Source organism: Oryctolagus cuniculus, chromosome 12 (assembly GCF_051225735.1).
Source record: "Oryctolagus cuniculus isolate XC-2025 breed Fujian yellow rabbit chromosome 12, ASM5122573v1, whole genome shotgun sequence".
Lineage (NCBI taxonomy): Eukaryota > Metazoa > Chordata > Mammalia > Lagomorpha > Leporidae > Oryctolagus > Oryctolagus cuniculus.
The window spans coordinates 97789414-97810826 of NC_142878.1; the positions used below are offsets into that span (position 1 = coordinate 97789414).

Consider the following 21413-nt stretch of genomic DNA (forward strand, 5'->3'; position numbering starts at 1 on the left):
CTTTTCCACCTGGAGCATTCTCTAAAATACCTTCAGGCCAGACTTCAGCCCCTGCCTCAAGAGTGCAATAATATACAGTTTGCAGGGCACTGTTAAGAGGTCAGAGAGAAGTCTCCTGATGTTAATAGACTGAGTAATATTGTTTGCTCCTTTACACCACATCATTAAATTGCTTTCATTATCCATAAAGTAATTCTTTATTTCACAGCAAATGAGATCCAACACTAATTCAAATAGGCTAAGTTCATCCTAACAAAATAATTTATTCCTAATAACTAAAGAAACAAGACAATGACAAAAAATTTGCCAAGACTTGTTATCATAAACGAGGGATCTCCAAACATTACAGAGAAAATGTTAAAAGAAATGTGCGTGGGTTTAAAAAATTTTACACCAAAATAAAGTTATCTTTTCATTCCTTTTTCCATTAACTTTCTGAAGTATTCTCATACAGAAGAGAAAAAAGACGGTTTTAAAAATGAATCCAGGCCGGCGCCACGGCTCACTAGGCTAATCCTCTGCCTTGTGATGCCGGCACACCGGGTTCTAGTCCCAGTCGGGGCACTGGATTCTGTCCCAGTTGCCCCTCTCCCAGGCCAGCTCTCTGCTGTGGCCCGGGAGTGCAGTGGAGGATGGGCCAGGTCCTTGGGCCCTGTACCCCATGGGAGACCAGGAGAAGCACCTGGCTCCTGGCTTCGGATCAGTGCGGTGTGCCGGCTGCAGCGCACCGGCCATTGGAGGGTGAACCAACGGCAAAAGGAAGACCTTTCTTTCTGTCTCTCTCTCTCACAGTTCATTCTGCCTGTCAAAAAAAAAAAAGTGAATCCGGGGGCCGGTGCCGTGGCTCACTTGGCTGATTCTCCACCTGCAGCACCAGCATCCCAAATGGGCACCAGGCTCTAGACCCGGCTGCTCCTCTTTGGTTCCAGCTCTCTGCTGTGGCCCGGGAAGGCAGTGGAGGATGGCCCAAGTCCTTGGGCACCTGCACCCACGTGGGAGACCTGGAGGAAGCACCTGGTTCCTGGCTTTGGACTGGCATAGCTCAGGCCATGGTGGCCATTTGGGGGGTGAAGCAATGGAAGGAAGATCTTTCTCTTTCTCTCTCTCTTTCCCTGTCTAACTCTATCTGTCAAATAAATTTAAAAAATATGGATCCTACCAGAGCAAAGAATGATGCTACATGATAATTTACAAGGGAGAGGCTAGCAGAGAAGAAGCAAGAAGCCTAAAGATTCTCTAAATTCACAAAAATGCTGCCCTTCCTGAATTGCAAGCTGGCTTGAAGCAGAGGAATGAAATTTCCTTTCCAAGTTAGATCAAATGTACACATTATCATTAAGTTTTTTTTAAAGATTTATTTTATTTGAAAAAGTTAGAGAGAGAGGTAGAGCCAGAGAGAGACAAAGAGAGAGAGAGGTCCTCCAACAGCTGGTTCACTCCCCATGACTGCAATGGCCAGTGCTGAGCTGAACCAAAGCCAGGAGCTAGAATTTTCTTCTGGGTCTCTCACACAGGTGCAGAGCCCCAAGGACTCAGGCCATCTTCTACTGCTTTCCCAGGGCTTAGCAGAGAGCTGGCTCTGAAGTGGAGCAGCTGGGACATGAAGCAGCACCCATATGGGATGCCAGTACTGCAGGCCAACACTTTAACCTGCTGTGCCACAGCGCCGGCCCCAGCATCAATATCTTATAGGACCATCTCCTTGTCCTTCTGAGACTCTGCTCCATCCTAGTGAAAACACAGTTTTACCTTCTAAGCTACACACAGATTCAGCAAGAGCATCCAGAGCACCATGGGTTGCTGTGCCACCCTGGCATCCCAGGAAGATCACGCGGTCCCAGCAGGAAGCACTCAGCTCCAACGTGAGGCGGCACTCAAAAGTCCACCATGGGTGTCTGCAATCACAGTTGGATATCCAAGTGGTCACACAGATCCGAGGAACTCCGTTACATGTTTTCTGGCATCTGGACACTCAGAAGTCAACTCAGTACCACATTTCCAGAGGCCATAGCCTCTACACCTAGGACCAAGCAGCTAAGAACATGTCCTGGGGGTGGGGGCAGTGAACTTCCCAAGGCAGGAAGTGTTCAAGTTGCACATAAAGTCCTGAATTCTGGTCCAAGATCCACTTGTGGGGCTCTTGAGGTGATCTTAGTTATAAGGGGGCTGCTTGGATGCAACATTTCTTTTTTTTTTTTTTTTTTTTTTTTTTGAGAGGCAGAGTTAGAGAGAGAGAGAAAGGTCTTCCTTTTCCATAAGTTCACCTCCCAAATGGACATTATGGCTGGCATGCTGCGCCGATCCGAAGCCAGGAGCCAGGTGCTTCCTCCTGGTCTCCCATGCAGCTGCAGGGGCCCAAACACCTGGGCCATCCTCCACTGCCTTTTCACATCACAGCACAGAGCTAGACTGGAAGAGCAGCAACCAGGACAGAATCCAGCACCCCAACCGGGACTAGAACCCGGGGTGCCAGCGCCGCAGGCGGAGGATTAGCCAAGTGAGCCACGGCACCAGCCTGGATGCAACATTTCTATCATCGGCCTTGTGTGGACCTTGATTGCCAGGTTCAGAACAGGAATACAGCAGGGACAGACTGTCCCCTGCCTCATTTGTGAACACAGTTCTGACAGTGTGGTACCATAGAAACACTAAGCGGAGTCGTGGGGACTCAGAATGCTCAGAGAACCTGCAGGAGGTCTCTGCCACACAGCAGCATTCCAGTTCCTCTCAGTGCTCAAGGCCAGGGATGAGGAGTCTTACACTGGAAAAAGATACCAGCCCTAGCTGGAGAAGAGGTTGCTAAGAAAATGAGGAGCTGGATCATGAGACAGTATCACTAGCTAGTCCACACAATCCTCAGGGAGCTGACTTAATAAGACATCAAGTCTGTCCAGGTTCCCTGGAGTGTCATATGATTAGACCCAGACTAGTTAAAGCCAATGGGTTATACTCAGCAGCCAGGGCCAACCTCATGGGCGTGCAGCCTACACAGTCACATTGGAACAGTCACACAGGGCTGGCACTCAGAAGGGCCTGCACTGGGTTTAAACCTCCGCTGGTTGTGTCTTAAAAAGCCTCAAAATTTTATCTTTGAACTTGTGTTTTGTAAGCAAGTCAAAAGAACATGAGTCTGAGCCAAGGGGATACATGGAAGAAAGGAAAGAGCTTTATGTTTTAGTATCTTTAGTGGCATTTTACCGCTGCCTTAGGAACAAGGTGCTCACAAAATTGTGCAGCAGGCCCAGGTAGCAGTGGTGAGGTAAACCCCTCCCAAGTAGCCAGCCACACTTTGAAGGAAGGAACTGAAGACTAATGGTATAGCGACTAAGCCTCTACTGCAATCCCCACAGCCCATGTTAGAGTGCCCAGGATCAAGTCCTGGCTGAAGTCCTGAATCCAGCTTCATACTACTCCAACCTGGGAGGCAGCAGGTGATGGCTCAAGTACTTACATCCAAGCCACTCACATGGGAGACTTGGATTGAGTTCCCAGATCCTGGCTTTACATACCTTTCCAGCTCTTGTGGGCATTAGGGAAGTAAACTAACACATGAAATATTTCTTTCTTCCTTTGAAATAAATAATAAATAAATTTTAAAAAGACTAATCACCAGGGGACCTTGAGGACTCCTCAAATCCTCTGGTCCTAACCGTACCAGCAACTCTCCTTTCATACCTCAGGGTCCCTCTTAAAAGTCAGCTCCAGTCACAGGGTAGCCAGGTGTCCTCCTCAGACTCCCCCAACAGCTCAAGACTCCCGACTGGTGTGAATCAGGACACAAGACCTGTATTAACAAATCACTGCATGAGGCCACAGCGTTAGAAAGAAGGGTCCTTAGTGACACAGCTCAAGTCCCTGTAGTTATGCTCCACACACAGACAAGCCCAAAGACTAGGACCACTGGTTTTTACCAGCTACCACCTCTCTGATACCCCAACTCTGGAACCGATGGAAGCTGAGGTTCTAACCCCAGGAGGGACACGGCTCTGGGGCAAGCACAGCAGCATTTAAACTGGAACTTCATTGACCTCGATATATGGCCTAGGGCTGGTTCCCACTTCCTTTAACTCATATTTAAAAGAGTATCAGTGGCGCCTTCCTCACAGAACTTTGAAGAGGATCAGACAGGACAATGTGGCATAATTAAATAAAACTCTTGCTTCCCCTCCTTGTGTTGTTATTTAGAAATGAGACAATGGTGCATTAAGAAGCCTGACAACAAAAAGTGCTTCATTAATGCTGATTCTCTTAAACATCCTTTCTTGTCCCTCCTACCTTTATCCTTGTAAACAGACCTTTCTATAACCAACACTTCCTGTCCCAAGATCCAAAAGTGAGTGCATTGTTAATTCTGCATAAGCTGAATTCCAACTGTGTACCAGGGACTACAGGAATGAAAGCAGAGAGACAAAGTCCTGCCCTGGACAAGCTCACAGTCTTATACGGGATACAGGTATTTAGCAAATAAATGGTGATAAAATGGGTAAGCACTTTACATGTATAGGTAGTGTCTTACAGAAGCTCTGGATACTTCGTTCTGCTGGGGGGAATGAGAGAAAAGTATCACAGAGAAGGAAGACACCCATATGGGATGCTGGTACTGCAGGCGACAGTTTCATCCACTATGCCACTGTTCTGTCTGCCACTCCCCCACCCCCAGGCTATTCCCACTTGTGATCCAGCTGTCTGATCAAACACCTAGAAAAGCAGAGGAAGCACCCCAAGGACTTGGGCCCCCGAACCCACACTGGAGTACTGGATAAAGTACATGGTGTCTGCTTTGGCCTAGCCCAGCCTGAGGACATTGTAGCCACCTGGGGGGTGAACCCATACACAAAGATCTCTCCTGCACCGCCTATCTAGAACTTTGCCTTTCAAACCAATATTTAAATAGAAAAGAATATCTAGTACTTACTATGAGGTGTCAGAATCTGGGGGCAGGCTGGAACAGAGCACAGAGAAGGATTCTTGGGGGTTCTCTAAGCTTCTGCTTTCTCCTCCATGTGTGCAGCCTGTGAAAATTCACCGGATTAGCTGCCAAATAATTCGAGTGCCCCGTGCCCCATTTTCCTGCACATTCACCTTACACTTCTGAACTACCTGGAGAAGAGAGGCCGTGAGTCAAGTCCTCTCAAGGACGTGGCAAAGGCTACTTCCGGCCAGGGACAGAAAACCCCCAAGACAGAATTGGGCCCGTGGGAAAAATTCTACCTCTCCCAATCCCCTGCACCACACATGCCCGCCAGAACTCCTGGCACTCTCCCCCTTCCTTTCTTCTCCCCAACGTGGGTTTCTGCCCCTCCCTTCCTTGCCTCCCCACCTTCACACCACCTTTTCATTCTCCCCCCTTCCTCTCTCCTCCAGCCTCCCCTTAACCCCCACTCTCTTCCACCTTCTATCTCAGCTACCCCTCACACACACCCTCCCCACTCACTGTCCCCCAGGCCCCGCCTACCCAGTGACAGGAAGGCCACCGCGCCAAACTCTCCACAGAAAGAACCTTTCTGTTCCTGACACAGGGACCCGGTCCTGAGGTGCAGTCTTTCAGAGCGGCCAAAGAAGAGGACTGTGCCTAGAAAGTTCCAGAAGCACAAGATAACTGAGCAGCGGCCTCACCACAGCCTCAGCTGATCCCGGCCTGACCCTGGGGGGCACTGGGTCTCCTCAGGCTTGGCCACCAGCATCGAAATCAGTAACTCAGTGCTTACACAAGCTCTGGGCTGGGGCACCGTGCAGAAAAAACAGATGCGCCTGTGGGTGCACTTCCAGGTCACAGTGCTGGGCACAGGCGCACTCCTCACTGGTGACTGACAGGGCACCAGGGGACGCAGCTATGCCCTGATGCCCCAGGGCCACTTCCATTCCTGCCTCTCCAGGCTGTGACCCAGGGAGGCAGCCACTGATGGCCCAGGCACTCTGAACCCAGCCACCCTGTCAAGTGGGAGTCCTGAATGGAGCTCCTGCCTCCTGGCTTCTTCCTGGACCAGCACTGGCCCTTGCCACTGCTTGGGGAGAGCAGCAGTGCAAGCAGCATTGCGAGTACTCTTTCTCGCTCTGAGTGATCATCCATCTGGGGGTTCACCCCCTAGGTGGCTACAAATCCCGGGGCTCAGCCAGGCAAAGGCAGAAGCCAGGGACTTTATCCAGTGCTCCACTCTGGGTTCAGGGTCCTAAGACCTTGGGCCTTCTCTCTCTGCTTTCCCAGGAATGTTAGCAGACAGCAGCATCCCATGGACAATGACTTCCGGAGCACCTGGCATTGTGGGGTAGTGGGTATAGCCACCACCCACATCGTGCATCCCATCTAGGCACCGGTTTGAGTCCCGAATGCTGCACTTCCGATGTGGCTCTCTGATGTGGTTTGGGAAGGCAGTAGAAGATGGCCCAACTCCTTGGAACCCTGCACCCACAAAGGTAACCACGGGTGGCTCTGGCTCCTGGTTTTGGATCTGCTCTGCTTTGGCCATTGCAGCCGACTAGGAAGTGGAACAGCAGATAGAAAACCTATCTATCTGTCTCTCTGACTGTCTGTCTCTCTCTCTCTGCCTCTCATCCTCTCTGTGTATATGTCTGAATTTCAAATAAATAAATGTTTACAGAAAAGTAAAAAATTAAAAAAGGAAGACATAGCTGTAAATAAAATACTACAAAACGGCCAACTACTAGAGTTTATTTAGAATGTGATACTCTATGCATTGCATACCCAATTAACAAAGAATTTGAAAAAGAATTTAAATCAATCTTAGAAAAGATTATGGTACCCATTCATTCTCTTCTTCCTTACAAACATACTGTGTGGTATTATCTCTGACTTACGCATGAGGAAATCTTTGTAATTTACTTCTTCAGAAATTTATGTACCTACTCGCACAAGGACTTGAAACACCTGTGATCTGGAGTTCTCCACAGAACACAGCTCTGCTTCCCAGTCCCCGCCCTCTACATTCTTGACCTGAATTTAACGTATGGATCATGTTTGAAATGGGACAAATCACGTGTCCCACAAAGCAAGACAGAATACAGAAAGGTACCATCCGAGGTCACTGTTGCCATTTTCTACGTGCACGTGATCATGTTGGTACTTCTTCTCTCATTTCTCAATTGTAGATACAAATTGGAAGGGAGTTAAGTCCAACTATCCCTATCTGCAGATGACATGATTCTATATATAGGAGATCCAAAAGACTCCACTAAGAGACTATTGAAACTCAGAGTAGAATGTGGTAAAGTGGCAGGATAGAATATCAGCAGCCTATTTGTATACACAAACAATGTCATGGCTGAGAAAGGACTTCAAAGACCAATCCCATTCACAGAGCTACAAAGAAAATAAAATCGCTTGGATAAATAAAACCAAGGATGTTCAATATCTGGGGATCACAACAGATTAAAGAAAGGGATAGAAGAGGACACCAAAAAAACAAATTGAGAAGCTTCTGCCCTGCAAGACTAAAGAGGCAACTAATGGAATGGGAGAAATTATCTGCAAAGTATGCAACTGATAAAGGATAAACTACCGGAAACTTTCAAGAAACTCAACAACAGCAAAACAAACCACCCACTCAAGAAATGGGCAAGGGACTTCAACAGGCTAAATATTTCAAGAAAGGAAATCTAAATGGCCAACAAACACATGCAGAAATGCTCAGGATCACTAGCCATCAGGGAAATGCAAATCAATACTACAACGGCCTTGAGGATATGGAGGGAAAAGGCACCCACATCCACAGCTGGTGGGAATGTAAACTGGTATCGCCACTGTGGAAGACAGTATGGAGATAAGTCAGAAATCTGAATATAGACGTACCATAGGAGCCAGCCATTCCACCCCTGTGAATATACCCAAGGGAAATGAAAGCAACATACGAACAAAGAGTTATCTCTGCCCCCATAAATCAATGCACAATGTCAAAGATATGCAATCAGCCAAAATGCTGATCACCTCAAGACTGAATAAAGACATTATGGGCTATGTACACCATACATACATACATACATAGACTGCATAGCCTGGCTATTGTGCATTCTACTGCAATAAGCATAGGCCTGTGAAAACCTCTCTGTCTACAAAATGATTTCATTTCCTTCAACATGCTCCCAGTAGTGGGTACATCCATACAGTTTTTCATGTTGACAGGAATAATTTAACAGGAAAAATTGTATTGCTCTACAGGTATATATTAAAGAATAAAAACATCGGATCAATAAACCCAATTTTACCTTAAAACACTAGAACAGCAAAGTAAATCTTAAGAAACCAGAAGGAGGAAAAAGATTCAAATGGAAATGAAGCCAACGGCATAGAGAATATCACAACAAAAATTCAGTGAGACCAAAATACAATTTTTGAAACCTCAACGAAATTGACAATACATTTATCCACATGAAACAAGGAAAAAAGAGAACAGACTCAAGTGACATAACAAGAGAAATGACAGAGAGGACATTACTAACAACCTTACTAAAATAATCATCAAAAAACACTATGCGAAAACCAAGGCACAAGAATTTGGTCAATGTAGATACAATGGATTGATTCTCAGAAAGAAACAAACCATTAAAATGATTGCAGTCAAACTAGAAACTCTGAATCAACTTTTTTTTAAAATTGTTTTGACAGGCAGAGTGGACAGTGAGAGAGAGAGAGAGACAGAGAGAAAGGTCTTCCTTTTGCCGCTGGTTCACCCTCCAATGGCCACTGCAGCTGGTGCGCTGCAGCCAGCACACCATGCTGATCCGAAGGCAGGAGCCAGGTGCTTCTCCTGGTCTCCCATGGGGTGCAGGGTCCAAGCACTTGGGCCATCCTTCACTGTACTCCCGGGCCACAGCAGAGAGCTGGCCTGGAAGAGGGGCAACCGGGACAGAATCCGGTGCCCTGACTGGGACTAGAACCCAGTGTGCTGGCATTGCAAGGTGGAGGATTAGTGTATTGAGCTGCGGCACTGGCCTGAATATACTTTTAACATGAAATGAGACTGTATTGGCAGGGAAACCAAAAAACAAACACAAAAAATGAAGAAAATTCCAGGACCACAAGGCTTCACCAGTGAGAACTCCCATTTAAAGGGTAATTAAAATCCGTGATTCGCAAATCCTTCCAAAAAGGAAATTAAGAGGGAAAACATCCCATTTTATTCCATCAGAACAGAATTATCCCAACATCGAAAACAAACACATCATAAAAAATGTAGCATATAAATATCTATCATGAATCTGTCACAGTCCTGAACAAATTACCAAATGTGGTCCAGAAAAAGAAGCGAAGCTTAGCTCACGGTGTGCAACTGACAGTTACTCCAGGAATTCAAGGATGGCTACCATACAAAATCAATATATCCCAGAACAGAATCAACAAGAGAAAAGACCACACATTATCCCTATAGACTCAGAAAAACTATTTCACAAAAACTTCCATTACTTTTGCAATATTAAAAAAAAAAAAAAAACATCAAATTAGGAATGGAAGGTACACCTCGGCCTGACAATGCTCTTTCATGAAAAACCCACAGAGCACTAACATCTCACCTAATGAGAGTAACCTGAAACTGTCCTCCTAGACCAGGACACAGACAAGCATTTTCGCTCTCATTCCTCCTCAGAACACGCTCAGAGGTCTAGAGCAGGGCGGCTAGGCCATCAAAAAGCAAACAGACGGGAACGTGGGGCCATTCTGGGAGGAGACTGAGCCACCTCTGCTCTTGCACAGCTGCTCCCAAACTGGGGAAAGTTCCATACCGTCCGCATAGCATGACCCCGACTCCACCCACGCCTTCGGGACCCAAGAGCAACGGGCACGCCAGCACCCAAGACTCCCAGCATAAAACTGCAAAAGCCGTGCATCACTCACCTTCAAGCAGGCTCGGTCTGCTGGCGGGACAGAGGCCCGCAAAGGCCATTGCTTCCAGAAGGGTCTGAAGAAGAAAAATGAGTCTGGGAAATGGCATGACTGTCTAGAACCCACAGCCTCTCCTGATCCCGGCCTGACCCTGGAGCTGCTGGGTTTCCCTCAGGCTCAGCCAGCAGCATCGGGGATGGCTCCTCACAACTTGTGCAGGTTCTTGGGCAGGAGTGGACGTGGCACTGACTCCCACTTGAGCACTGTGGAGCATTCAGGGCCGCACAAGCGGGTGCACTTCCGGGTCACAGGGCAGGGTGAAAGTGCAGTCCCCATGGGCTATTTTAATGATTCCACAGGACACTTCTCTGCACTGCTGCACGCAGGGCCACTTCCAGTTTGCCTCTCCTGTTCCAGGTTGTGTCCCAGGGAGGCAGCCACTGATGGCCCAGGTACCCTGGACCCTGTATCCGTGCCTTGTGGAAGTCCTGAATGGAGCTCCTGCCTCCTGGCTTCTGTCTGGCCCAGTGTTGGCCCTTGCCACCTCTTGGGAGAGAGCAGCAATACAAGCAGCATTGCCAGCACACACTCTTGCTCTGAGTAATCGTCCATCTGGGGGTTCACACCCCAGGTGGCTGCAAAGGCCAGGACTGCAACAGGCAGAAGCAGAAGCCAGGGACTTTATCCGGTGCTCCATTCTGTGTTCAGGGGCCTAAGTCCTTGGGCTGTCTCCCTCTGTTTTCCCAGGCGTGTTAGCAGACAGCTGGATCCCAGGGGAATGGCTTCCGGGAGGATCGGCACTTTGAGGTGTGGGTAAAGCCACCACCCCCAGTGCCTGCATCCCATATGGGTGCTGGTTCATATTCCGGCTGCTGCAGTTCCGACACAGCTCTCTGCTGTGGACTGGGAAGGCAGTAGAAGATGCCCCAAGTCCTTGTGCCTCTGCACACAAGAGGAGACCCCGGTGAGGCTCCTGGCTCCTGGCTTCAGATCCACTCAGCTCCACCCTTTGCAGCCAACTGGGTAGTGGACCAGAACATGGAAGACCTCCCCCTCATTCTCTCCCCCTCTATCTCCCTCTTTCTCTCTCTCTCTGCCTCTCATCCTCTCTGCGTGTAACTCTCAATGTCAAATAAATAGGATCTTTAAAAACAGTAAAAAAAATTAAAGAAGGAAGACATAGCTGTAACTAAAATACTACATCAAGACCAACTACTAGAGTTTACGTAGAATTTGATATTATATGCATTACATACCCTATTAACACAGAATTTGAAAAAGAGTTTAAATCTGTCTTAGAAAAGATTCCAGTACTCATTCGTTCTCTTCTTCCTTACAAACATTCTGTGTGGTGTTATCTCTGTCTTTCGCATGAGGCAATCTTTGTAATTTATTTATTAAGACACTCGCACAAGGACTTGAAACACCTGTGATCTACAAAGTTCTCCACTGAACACAGGTCTGCTTCCCAGTCTCCGCCCTCCACAGTCTAGCCCTGCATTTAACGTATGGATCATGTTTGAAATGGGAAAAATCATATCTTCCACAAAGCAAGATAGAATACAGAAAGGTAGCATCTGAGGTCACTTGGTATTTTCTACATGCACTTTATAATGTTTGTACTTTTTATCTCATTTCTCAATGTTAGAATATGGGTTAATTTTAATTTTTTTATAATAGAAGAAAATGTTTCATATTTATACCAGATTGTGGGATTCTTTGGCTATTTAGACAGTTGTGAATTTCTAAAATTAAGGACTTTGTCATGTACAAAAAACAGTTACATACTGTATTCTTAAAAATGTATTCCGAGGAATCTTCTAAGATGGTGGAATAGGGAGGGAACACACTGATAGTCCAGGAAAAGACAGTTTAATAAAAGTGGAGATACTGTAGTTTCAGGGAAGAGTTATGGAAAAAACTGCAGAGGAAACTCTTCCAGAACTAGGGGTACACGGTGGACCTATGTGGAGGGCACGGGTGTCCACGGCTCGGAACCCCAGTCGCCAAGGCTACTCAACAGCGCTGGAAATGGAGGTGAGGTGAAACCGCAGTAGCCCGAGACACTGGCAGGAAAACGGCAGGAAGAGCCTAGAGGGAACGAGGCTTAAAGCCCCATGGGGGAAGTTCACCAGCCTAACTAGAGGAGAGAAAAAATAAATAAATAAATAAATAAATAGGACCAGTACAGACATGATTCTCTCTTTCCACTCACCTTACAAAGGTGGGCAAGACAAAGAACAGGCACCATTGTGGACATACATAAAAGCTGCACCCGCCATCAGCCAAGCAGAAAAACCTGACTCTGGTGGGCAGAAGTAACAGGAGGTTAGGACCGAGTGAATGTGTGGAGCTAAGAAACTGAGACTGTGAAAAAAAAAAAAAAACTGAAATTGTGTGAGAGAACTCACTGAGTACCCAAGATGTGAGTACTCTCGGGAGAGTACACAAACTTGGTAAACTTGGCAACCCGGTGGGAGACTGCAGGAGAATTTGAGCTTATGCTGAGGACTGCACAGATCCTTAGTGTGGTCCTTGGGACAGAGAAGATGCATATTATACTCACAGGGGACAGAGCTCAGACACTGACTACCTTCAATTCTGCTCGGCTGTGCAGAATTATTTCCCTTCTGAATAAAAAGAGAGCGAGACAGAGAGAATATTTACCACACCTAACCTGGGTGTGTCACCTTTGGCACACCTTTAACCCTGAAGAACCTAACACAGCTCTCTGGACACACCCCTCACAAGCCTCTAGGATCCATCAAAAACAGACAGTCCACTTAGTCTAGAGTCACAGAATAATGAGAAAAACCACCACAGTGAAGGAAAAAAAAAGAAGAAACCAAAGAATATCTCCACAATGCCAAGCAACAAATGTAGAAACCGAGGAAACAAGAACAAGGAAGATACTATGATGCCAAATGAACAAGACACCCCAATTCAAGATAATGAAGATGATGAGATAGAAGAAGTACAAGATATGGATTTCAAAAAATGTATAGGAACATTTAGAAGTTCTCAAAAACAAATTCTTGAACTACAGAAATCCTTACTGGCCAGGATAGAAAATCTCTCTCGTGAAAATGAAATCTTATGGCCGGCGCCATGGCTCCATAGGCTAATCCTCCGCCTGTGGTGCCAGCACACTGGATTCTAGTCCCAGTCAGAGCGCCGGATTCTGTCCCGGTTGCCCCTCTTCCAGGCCAGCTCTCTGCTGTGGCCCGGGAGTGCAGTGGAGGATGGCCCAGGTCCTTGGGCCCTGCACCCACAAGGGAGACCAGGAGAGGCACCTGGCTCCTGGCTTCGGACCAGCACGGTGCGCCGGCTGCAGCGCGCCAGCCACGGTGGCTATTGGAGGGTGAACCAATGGCAAAAGGAAGACCTTTCTCTCTGGCTCTCTCTCTCACTGTCCACTCTGCCTGTCAAAAAAAAATAATAAAAGAAAATAAAATAAAAAGAAAATATAATCTTAAGGAGGAATCAAAATGAAATGAAGAAACTAGTAGAACAGGAAAGTGTGATAGTGAAGAGAAATCTAAATGAAATGAAGAACTCAACAGATCAAATGACAAGCACATTAGAGAGCCTTAAAAACAGAATCAGTGAAGCAGAAGGGAGAATATCGGCCTTAGAAGACAGAGCACAGGAAAATATACAGTCAAACCAAAGAAAAGAACAGGAAATTAGAAATCTAAAAAATATTGTCGGGAATCTACTACAGGATACTATTTAAAAATCCAACATTCGGGTTCTAGGAGTTCCTGAAGGCATGCAGAGAGAGAAATGATTAGAAGGCCTTTTTAGTGCGATACTAGCAGAGAACTTTCCAGGTTTGGAGAAGGACAGAGACATCCTAGTACAGGAAGCTCATAGAACCCCCAATAAACATGACCAAAAGAGATCCTCACCACGAAACATTGTAATTAAGGTCACCATAGTGAAACAAAGAAAAGATTCTAAAATGTGCAAGAGAGAAACTCTGAGATTACTCTCAGAGGATCTCCAATTAGACTAAGAGCAGACTTCTCATCAGAAACCCTACAGGTTAGGAGGGAATGGCAAGATTGAGCCCAGGCACTAAGAGAGAAAAACTGCCAGCCCAGAATATTATATCCTGCAAAGCACTCATTTGTGAATGAAGGTGAAATAAAGACCTTTCATAGTAAACAGAAATTGAAATAATTTGTTGCCACTTGTCCAGCCCTGCAAAAGACACTTACGTATGTGAGTGAGTAAGTAAGTAAGCAGTTTTTTATATATAGGCACACGTGAGTACACAAATACACACATACGGACAGAAGCTTGCCCTCCCAAAACACCTGACTGCAGAGTTTAGGGTTGCCATCACTTGACCAGAAGGCTCAGGGTTAATCCTGGGTGCCTCCTGAACCCATTAGCAAGGGGCCATCACCTCAGCTGTACCCTTACATGCTGTACCGAGGGGCACAGGAGTGCATGAAGGTTTGCAGATTCCTCCCTGGCCAGGCCACCCACACCCCACGTGACCTGTGTGGCCCTACTGTGCAGGGAGCTGACCCATGGGGCTGTGCCCTCTGCATCCCCTCCTGCTCACCATGAAACAGCCCAGCGAGGCAGGCTGGGAAAATTGTAGGACATCTGGAGCCACTCAGTATAGCCAGCAATGCCATCAGGTGACCGTGACAAAGACAACAAACGACAAGGACTTCTTGGCTCCACGTGGGGGGCCTGTGCATCCAGGCAGAGCCTTGCAGCATGAGCACTTTGGGAACACATGTGCAATGCGCACAGAGGAACACAGGAGGGTATGGTGGGAATGAATGAATAACAGCCTCTGGCTCCTTGCTTTCATGAGTCAGTGTGGCCCTGTGGTGAAAAAGAAAGAACAGCTGCACTTCCCTCACCAGTAAGTATCTCAGCAAGGAAACCACCCGTGTTCAAGGCCACTGTCTCCTTCCAGACCCTCCCCTTGCCCACTGCCTTAACACAGGTCAAGCTGCATGGCTGGAAGAAATCCCAAGCAAAGACATGAGCCAATACTCTGGCATGTCTGTCCTGGTGGACACTCAGTCAGAGAAGAGTATCCTTTCCCTAAATCCTGCCCTTCACATCTCAAGCTGCAGATCCTCTCTGTTAAGCCTGTCCCCCTAGAGTCAACCATACCACACCCAGACCCCACCAGAGTAGCTATAGATCCCAAGGGGGCTCGTGCTCAGGGCAGCTGAAGACATGAAGACCACTGCACAAGCCACGAATCCTGCCAAAGGCAGGCTGCAAGTCTGAACCACAGAGGGTGTTAGCAGTACAATGACAGTGCGAGCCACTGCTCAGAGGGAACCAATTCAAGACCTCGCCCTGGCACAGCCACCAGATGCCGGTGACATGGCTGTCCTAACAAGTCGTCTCCTCTCCTAGGCCAAGCAAGGACGCACCCCAGAGCCTCTCGCCCCTGCCACAGCAGGATCCCTGCTCTTCCTGGTGTGGAACAGCACACAGGGACTGCACTGGTTTGCAGCTAATAGGAATTCGATAGGCATCACTCCTCTCCTGATGCCATTCTGAGCCTTGGGGCGATGGTTCAACTGTGGCCAGACACATGGTGGTAGTGGCAACAGGGAGGACACTTTATCTGCACCTGTCACTGCATGGGCAGCCATATCCTCTGGCCTTGCCAAGTTCTTGGGAGCTGCAGCCGAGGGACTGCAGCAGGAGTGACAGCTGCTCTGAATAGGCCTTGTCACTCATTCCCTAGCATGTCACCCACTAAGAATATTTTTATTGTTAGGCTTCAGCTAAGGGATATTATCAGAACAGGTAGGCGAAGACGTAGACAGTCGACAAGAAGGCCCTTTTACAGAAGTAATTACAGACAACTTCCTTAATTTGAAGAAAGGGACGTTTGAGCACAGGAAGCACATGGAAGTCCTAATACACATGACCAGAAAGATCTTCACCATGACCCACTGCAGTCAAATTCTTCACACTCCAACACGAAGACAAGACTCTAAAATCACACAAGAGAAACACCAGACCTTTTTCAGAGGATCTCCAATTAGAATCACATCTGACTTCTTATCAGACACCCTATACGGGCTAGGAAAAAGTGGTGAGATTATATGCCACGTCTTAAAAAAAAGAGCTGTTAATCAAGAATAAAGTACTTTGCAAATCTCTCACTTAGGAATGAAGATGAAATAAAAAATTAGAGCCTGCTGAGGAAATTTCTACTGGCCTCTTGACACACATTTCTTCTGCTCCACAATAAACTTTCCACCTCAGCTTCCTGTGACTTTCTGAAGTATGCACCTGTACCTAACTCAAGACATTGAATCCAGTTATAAATCCTCCAACAAAGAAAATGATAAGCTCTCCTATCCAATACCACTTCACTGATAGCTTCTACCCGTACACGTCCAGAATACAGAAGATGAAATACTCGTTTTATGCCACCTGAGATACTTTAATACCAAAATCATATATATTACCAGGAAAACTATGCACAAATGTCCCTCATAAACAGAGAACTCTCCAAATCCTTGAAATACAATCAAATGAAATCTAGGAATACTTTAATGTGTCATGACTAAATGGGGCTTCTCTCACAAATGAAGTGGGTTCAGTGTTAGAAAAACTCATCTATGTAATTCATGTGTGGGTGGCTAAAGAAGAAAAATAGGAAAGACGTGCAGAAATTAGCCAAACGCTGATCCAACAAAACAGATAAAAATCTATGGCAAGCATCACACTGATGTGGTGAAAGCCAGTAGAGAAGGGTTTCCCCCCAAGGAGGACATAAAAGCTAAGGACATCCGCGGTCATGGCTCCTACTTGATGTCACAGCAGGGAGCCCACTGAGTGTTGTTAAAGCAAGAAAAACACAATGAAATGAGAGAGCTGAAGGGCAGATGTTAAACTCTGGGTTTCTCGAAGCCTTGATCATCTACACATAGTTCCAAAAGCATTTTCTAAACAGCTACTAGTCACAAGAAATTACTTCAGCATGACCATGATGGGTAGAAGGGCAATGTCAAAATATCAAGTGCAGGGCTGGTGCTGTGGCCTACCAGATAAAGCCGCCACCTACAGCGCTGACATCCAACATGGGCACCTGCTCAAGTCCCGGACGCTCCACTTCTCATCTTGTTCTCTGCTATGACATGGGAAAGCAGTGGAAGATGGCCCATGTCCGTGGGCCCCTGCATGCTCTTGTGAAACCCAGAATAAGCTCCTGGTTCCTGGTTTCTGATCGGCTCAGCTGAGGCCACTGCAGCCATCTGGGGGTGAACCAGCAGATGGAAGACCTCTCTCTGTCTCTGTCCCTGTCTCTATCTCTTTCCCTCTGCTTCTGCCTTTCAAATAAATAAAAAGTCTATTGAAAGCAATTATTTATTATAAAATCAATTGTATACCACCATCAATGAACAGGCAGATACTGATATAAAAATTAATTGTATACTACCATCAGCGAACAGGTAGACACTGATTTGAAATTTAAAATAGCCTACTGAAATGAAAACTCGTAAACCCTATCAATAAAATACACAATATGTTGGCTGAAGACTAAAATGCTGATAAAGGAAACTAAAGAAGATCTAAATAAATACACTGTGCATAGGACTGGAAGACTGAATATTATTAATATACCATTTCTTCTAAAATGTTCTATAGGTTGAACACAATCTAAATAAGAAAACAAAACAAAACAAAAAAACAAACAAAAAAACATCCAGCAAGAGCTTTTGTAGAAAAAAAAAACCTGACTGTAGTTAGGAAAATGCAAGACAACTGACTATCAACTCCACCGTGAAAAACAAGGAACTGGGTGAAATCACGATACTGTCTTTCCAGACTTTCTTTTTTTTAATTTTTTTAATTAATTTTTTTTATTTTTTTGACAGGCAGAGTGGACAGTGAGAGAGAGAGAGAGAGACAGAGAGAAAGGTCTTCTTTGACATTGGTTCACCGTCCAATGGCCGCCATGGCCGGTGCGCTGCGGCCAGCACACCACGCTGATCCGATGGCAGGAGCCAGGTACTCATCCTGGTCTCCCATGGGGTGTAGGGCCCAAGTACTTGGGCCATCCTCCACTGCACTCCCAGGCCACAGCAGAGAGCTGGCCTGGAAGAGGGGCAACCGGGACAGAATCCGGCACCCCGACCGGAACTAGAACCCGGTGTGCTGGCGCCGTAAGGCGGAGGATTAGCCTAGTGAGCCGCGGCGCCGGCTCCAGACTTTCAATAAACCTACAATAACCAAGACCTTGCTTTGGTATTCGTGAAAGAACAGAAGAAACAAGTTTCAATGGAGTAGGATAGTGAGTCCAAAAGTAAACCTCATGCCAAAACGCATAAGCAAGCATTGTTAAAACTACAAAGAGAAATACACTCACAGACATCAAAACATCTCTTTCGTTAACAGATCAGCAGTCAGATAATCAGTAAGGATGTAGCTTAACAGAAAAGCACCTGAATCAACCAAGCATTGAACGGATCCTTAGCGGATGCACCGTTCTCAGCAACGCAACATGACACGCTTCTCAGACCCACACGGCACATCCACTATGACCACGTTCGTGGCTGTACAGTAGACCCCAACTCCTAAGGAAGAGGCGCCACACAAGGTAAGCTCTCAGATCACAATGCAACCTCTCTACTGAGAGATCAGTACGAAAAGGCTGGAAAATCCCAAATACTTGTGAGAACAATCAACCTACCTCAAAATGACACGTTTATAAATCTCAAATAAAAAAAATACTTCAAACTAAATGGAAACTGTATCCTGCCCATTTATAGTAATGGATGCATATTTTAGAAAAGAAGAACCAAGATCCATGAGCTGTGCTTTCACCCTAGGAGATCAGAGGAAGAACAGCAACTTAAACACTTAAAGCAAGGTAAGGAAAATCAAATCAATCATGGAGAGATACAAGTCGATGGGACTGAAAAAAAGCTCAATCGCAGAAAAACGTCGACAAAACTAACATTTGGTGCTTTGAACACATCCACAAAATTCGTGAACTTCTTCTCAGGACCAATCAAGAAAAAAGGTTCAAGTTACTGAGTTGGTTAATGAAACGGTGCCACCATGACTGCATGGAAAAAATAACTGTAAAGGAATAGTATGAACAACTCTGTGACAAAAATTATATAAGATAAATGAATTGTGTGAATGTCTTGAAACGTAGAATATGCCAAAATCCACACAAAGGGAAAAGAAAAACAGGAATGCTTCCATAATTACTAAGGAAGTTATAATTTATAATAACTAGAGTAAGACATAATTATAAAGTATCAGAAAATGTATTAGACAGATATGAGTTACTGAATTCACATACCCCGTTTCTGCTCAGCTAAAAAGAAACAATGGGCAGAAAAGTACTTACAAGACCTGCTTTGTGGCACGGCAGGTTACGACACTGCCTAGAACAATGTCATTTCATATAGATGCCAACTGGATTCCTGCCTGCTATGCTTTTTTTAAAAGCTTTATTTATTCATCTCAAAAGCAGAATTACAGAGATTCAGAGGGAGAGAGAAATAGAGAGAGAAGGTCTTCCATCCACGGGTTACTCCCCAGATAGACGCAACAGCCAGAGCTGAGCGGATTTGAAGCCAGGAGCCAGGAGCAGTTCCTTCAGGACTCCCACACAGGTGCACAGGCCCAAGGACTTGGGCCCTCTTCTACTGCTTTGCCAGGGCACAGCAGAGAATTGGATCAGAAGTGGAGCTGCTGGGACTCGAACCAATGCCCATGTGGGATGCAGGTACATGCAGGCGGCTGCTTCATCCACTATACCATGGCTCCGCCCACCCCACCCTCCAACCCTCATCAACCCAGGCTGTTCCCACTTGAGATCCAGCTGTATGCTCAAACGCCTAAGAAAGCAGAGGAAGCAGCGCAAGGACTTGGGCCCCCAAAACCACACTGGAGTACTGGATAAAGTACATGGCTTCTGCTTTGGCCTGGCCCAGCCCCGGGACGTTGGAGCCACCTGGGGTAGGAACCCACACATTGAATACCTCTCTTGCACTGCCTTATCTATAACTCTGCTTTGGAAACCAATCTTTAAAAAGAAAAAAAAATATCTAGTACTTACTATGAGGTATCAGAACCTTGGACAGGCTGGAATAGAGCACACAGGATTCTTGGGGTTTCTCTACGCTTCTGCTTTCTCTTCAGTGTGTGCAGTCTGTGAAAATTGACCAGATTACGTGCAAATTAATTCGAGTGACCCGTACCCATTTCCCTGCACACACACGTTACAGTTCTGAACAACCCAGAGAAGAGAGGCCATGAGTCAAGGACTGTTCTCATGGACATGGCCAAGGCTACTTCCAGCCAGGGACAGAAAAACCCCCAAACAGAACCAGGGATGTGGGAAAAGTTCTTGCTCTCCCAACCCCCACCACCTGCCCACCGGGACTCCTGTCACACTCCCCATGCCTTTCCTTTCCCCTACACATGTTTCTTCCCCTTGTTTCACGCCTCCCCACAATCATGCCACCTTTTCATGCTCCCCTCTTCCTCTCTCCTCCCGCCTCCCCCTTGACTGTCTTTCTCCTTCTACTATCCCCCTCAAACCCTCACATGCACACCCCTTTCCCGCTCTCTCCACCCAAGTCCCCACCTACAACATGTCAGAAAGGCCAACACAGCAAACTCACCGCAGAGAGAGCGTTTCTGTTCTTCTGGAACAGGAACTCAGTAAGAGATGTAGTCTTCCAGAAGGAGCCGAAAAAGAGGACCGAGCCTAGATTTCCAGAAGCCCAAGGTAACTGATACACCAGACTTGGGCCCCAGCATCTCCGGATCCAGGCCTGACCCTGGGGTTCTGAGTCTCACTCAGGCTCTGCCGGCAGGGTCAAGGATAGCTCCTCATTGCTTGAACAGGCTCTCAGGGAGGAGTCGCCGCACCGCAGATTTCCACCTGAGCACCTCAGGTCAGAAGGTTCGGTGCGGCCGGCGCCGCCGCTCAATAGGCTAATCCTCTGCCTGCGGCGCCTCAAGTCCTGGTCGAGGCGCTGGATTCTGTCCCGGTTGCCCCTCTTCCAGGCCAGCTCTCTGCTGTGGCCAGGGAGTGCAGTGGAGGATGGCCCAAGTGCTTGGGCCCTGCACCCCATGGGAGACCAGGAGAAGCACCTGGCTCCTGCCATCGGATCAGCGTGGTGCGCCAGCCGCAGCTCGCCGGCCCTGGCGGCCATTGGAGGGTGAACCAACGGCAAAAGGAAGACCCTTCTCTCTGTCTCCCTCTCTCACTGTCCACTCTGCCTGTCAAATAAATAAATAAATAAATAACATTAAAATAAAAATAAAAAAAGAAGGTGCCGTGCATGTGTGTGCACTTCTGGGTTGCAGCACTGTACGCAGGTGCACTCCACATGGGTGGCTGCCATGGCACCAGGGGACGCATTTGCATGATGCCACATCAACACATTCAGCGTCCAACGCCCCAGGGCCAATTATAGCCTGGCGGCTCCAGACTGTGACCAAGTGAGGCAGCGGTCGATGACCCAGGTACTCTTCTGGGGATTCACCCCCCCACACCGTGGCTATAAAGGCCAAGACTGGGACAGGCCAAAGCAGAAGCCAGGGACTT

The 21413-nt window shown here is 46.9% G+C and overlaps 1 protein-coding gene across 11 annotated transcripts in view; it reads right to left on the reverse strand.

The window, feature by feature from the left end:
• The window catches only part of LOC127482730 (monoacylglycerol lipase ABHD2), a 290474-nt gene extending 269690 nt beyond the window's left edge, over positions 1-20784 (reverse strand). For 2 of the 11 annotated variants that reach the window (XR_016218314.1, XR_016218313.1), the window contains exons 1-6: positions 20482-20780; positions 19914-20006; positions 9848-9911; positions 5456-5572; positions 4916-5012; positions 3676-3784 (exon numbers count right to left, since the gene is read on the reverse strand). The gene's annotated coding sequence lies outside the window, so the exon portion shown is untranslated. Of the gene's footprint in view, positions 1-3675; positions 3785-4915; positions 5013-5455; positions 5573-9847; positions 9912-19913; positions 20007-20481 lie in introns of all 11 variants that reach the window. The other 9 variants (XR_016218325.1, XR_016218324.1, XR_016218321.1 and 6 more) reach the window with 7 other exon arrangements.
• Between the last annotated feature and the right edge of the window lie 629 nt (positions 20785-21413).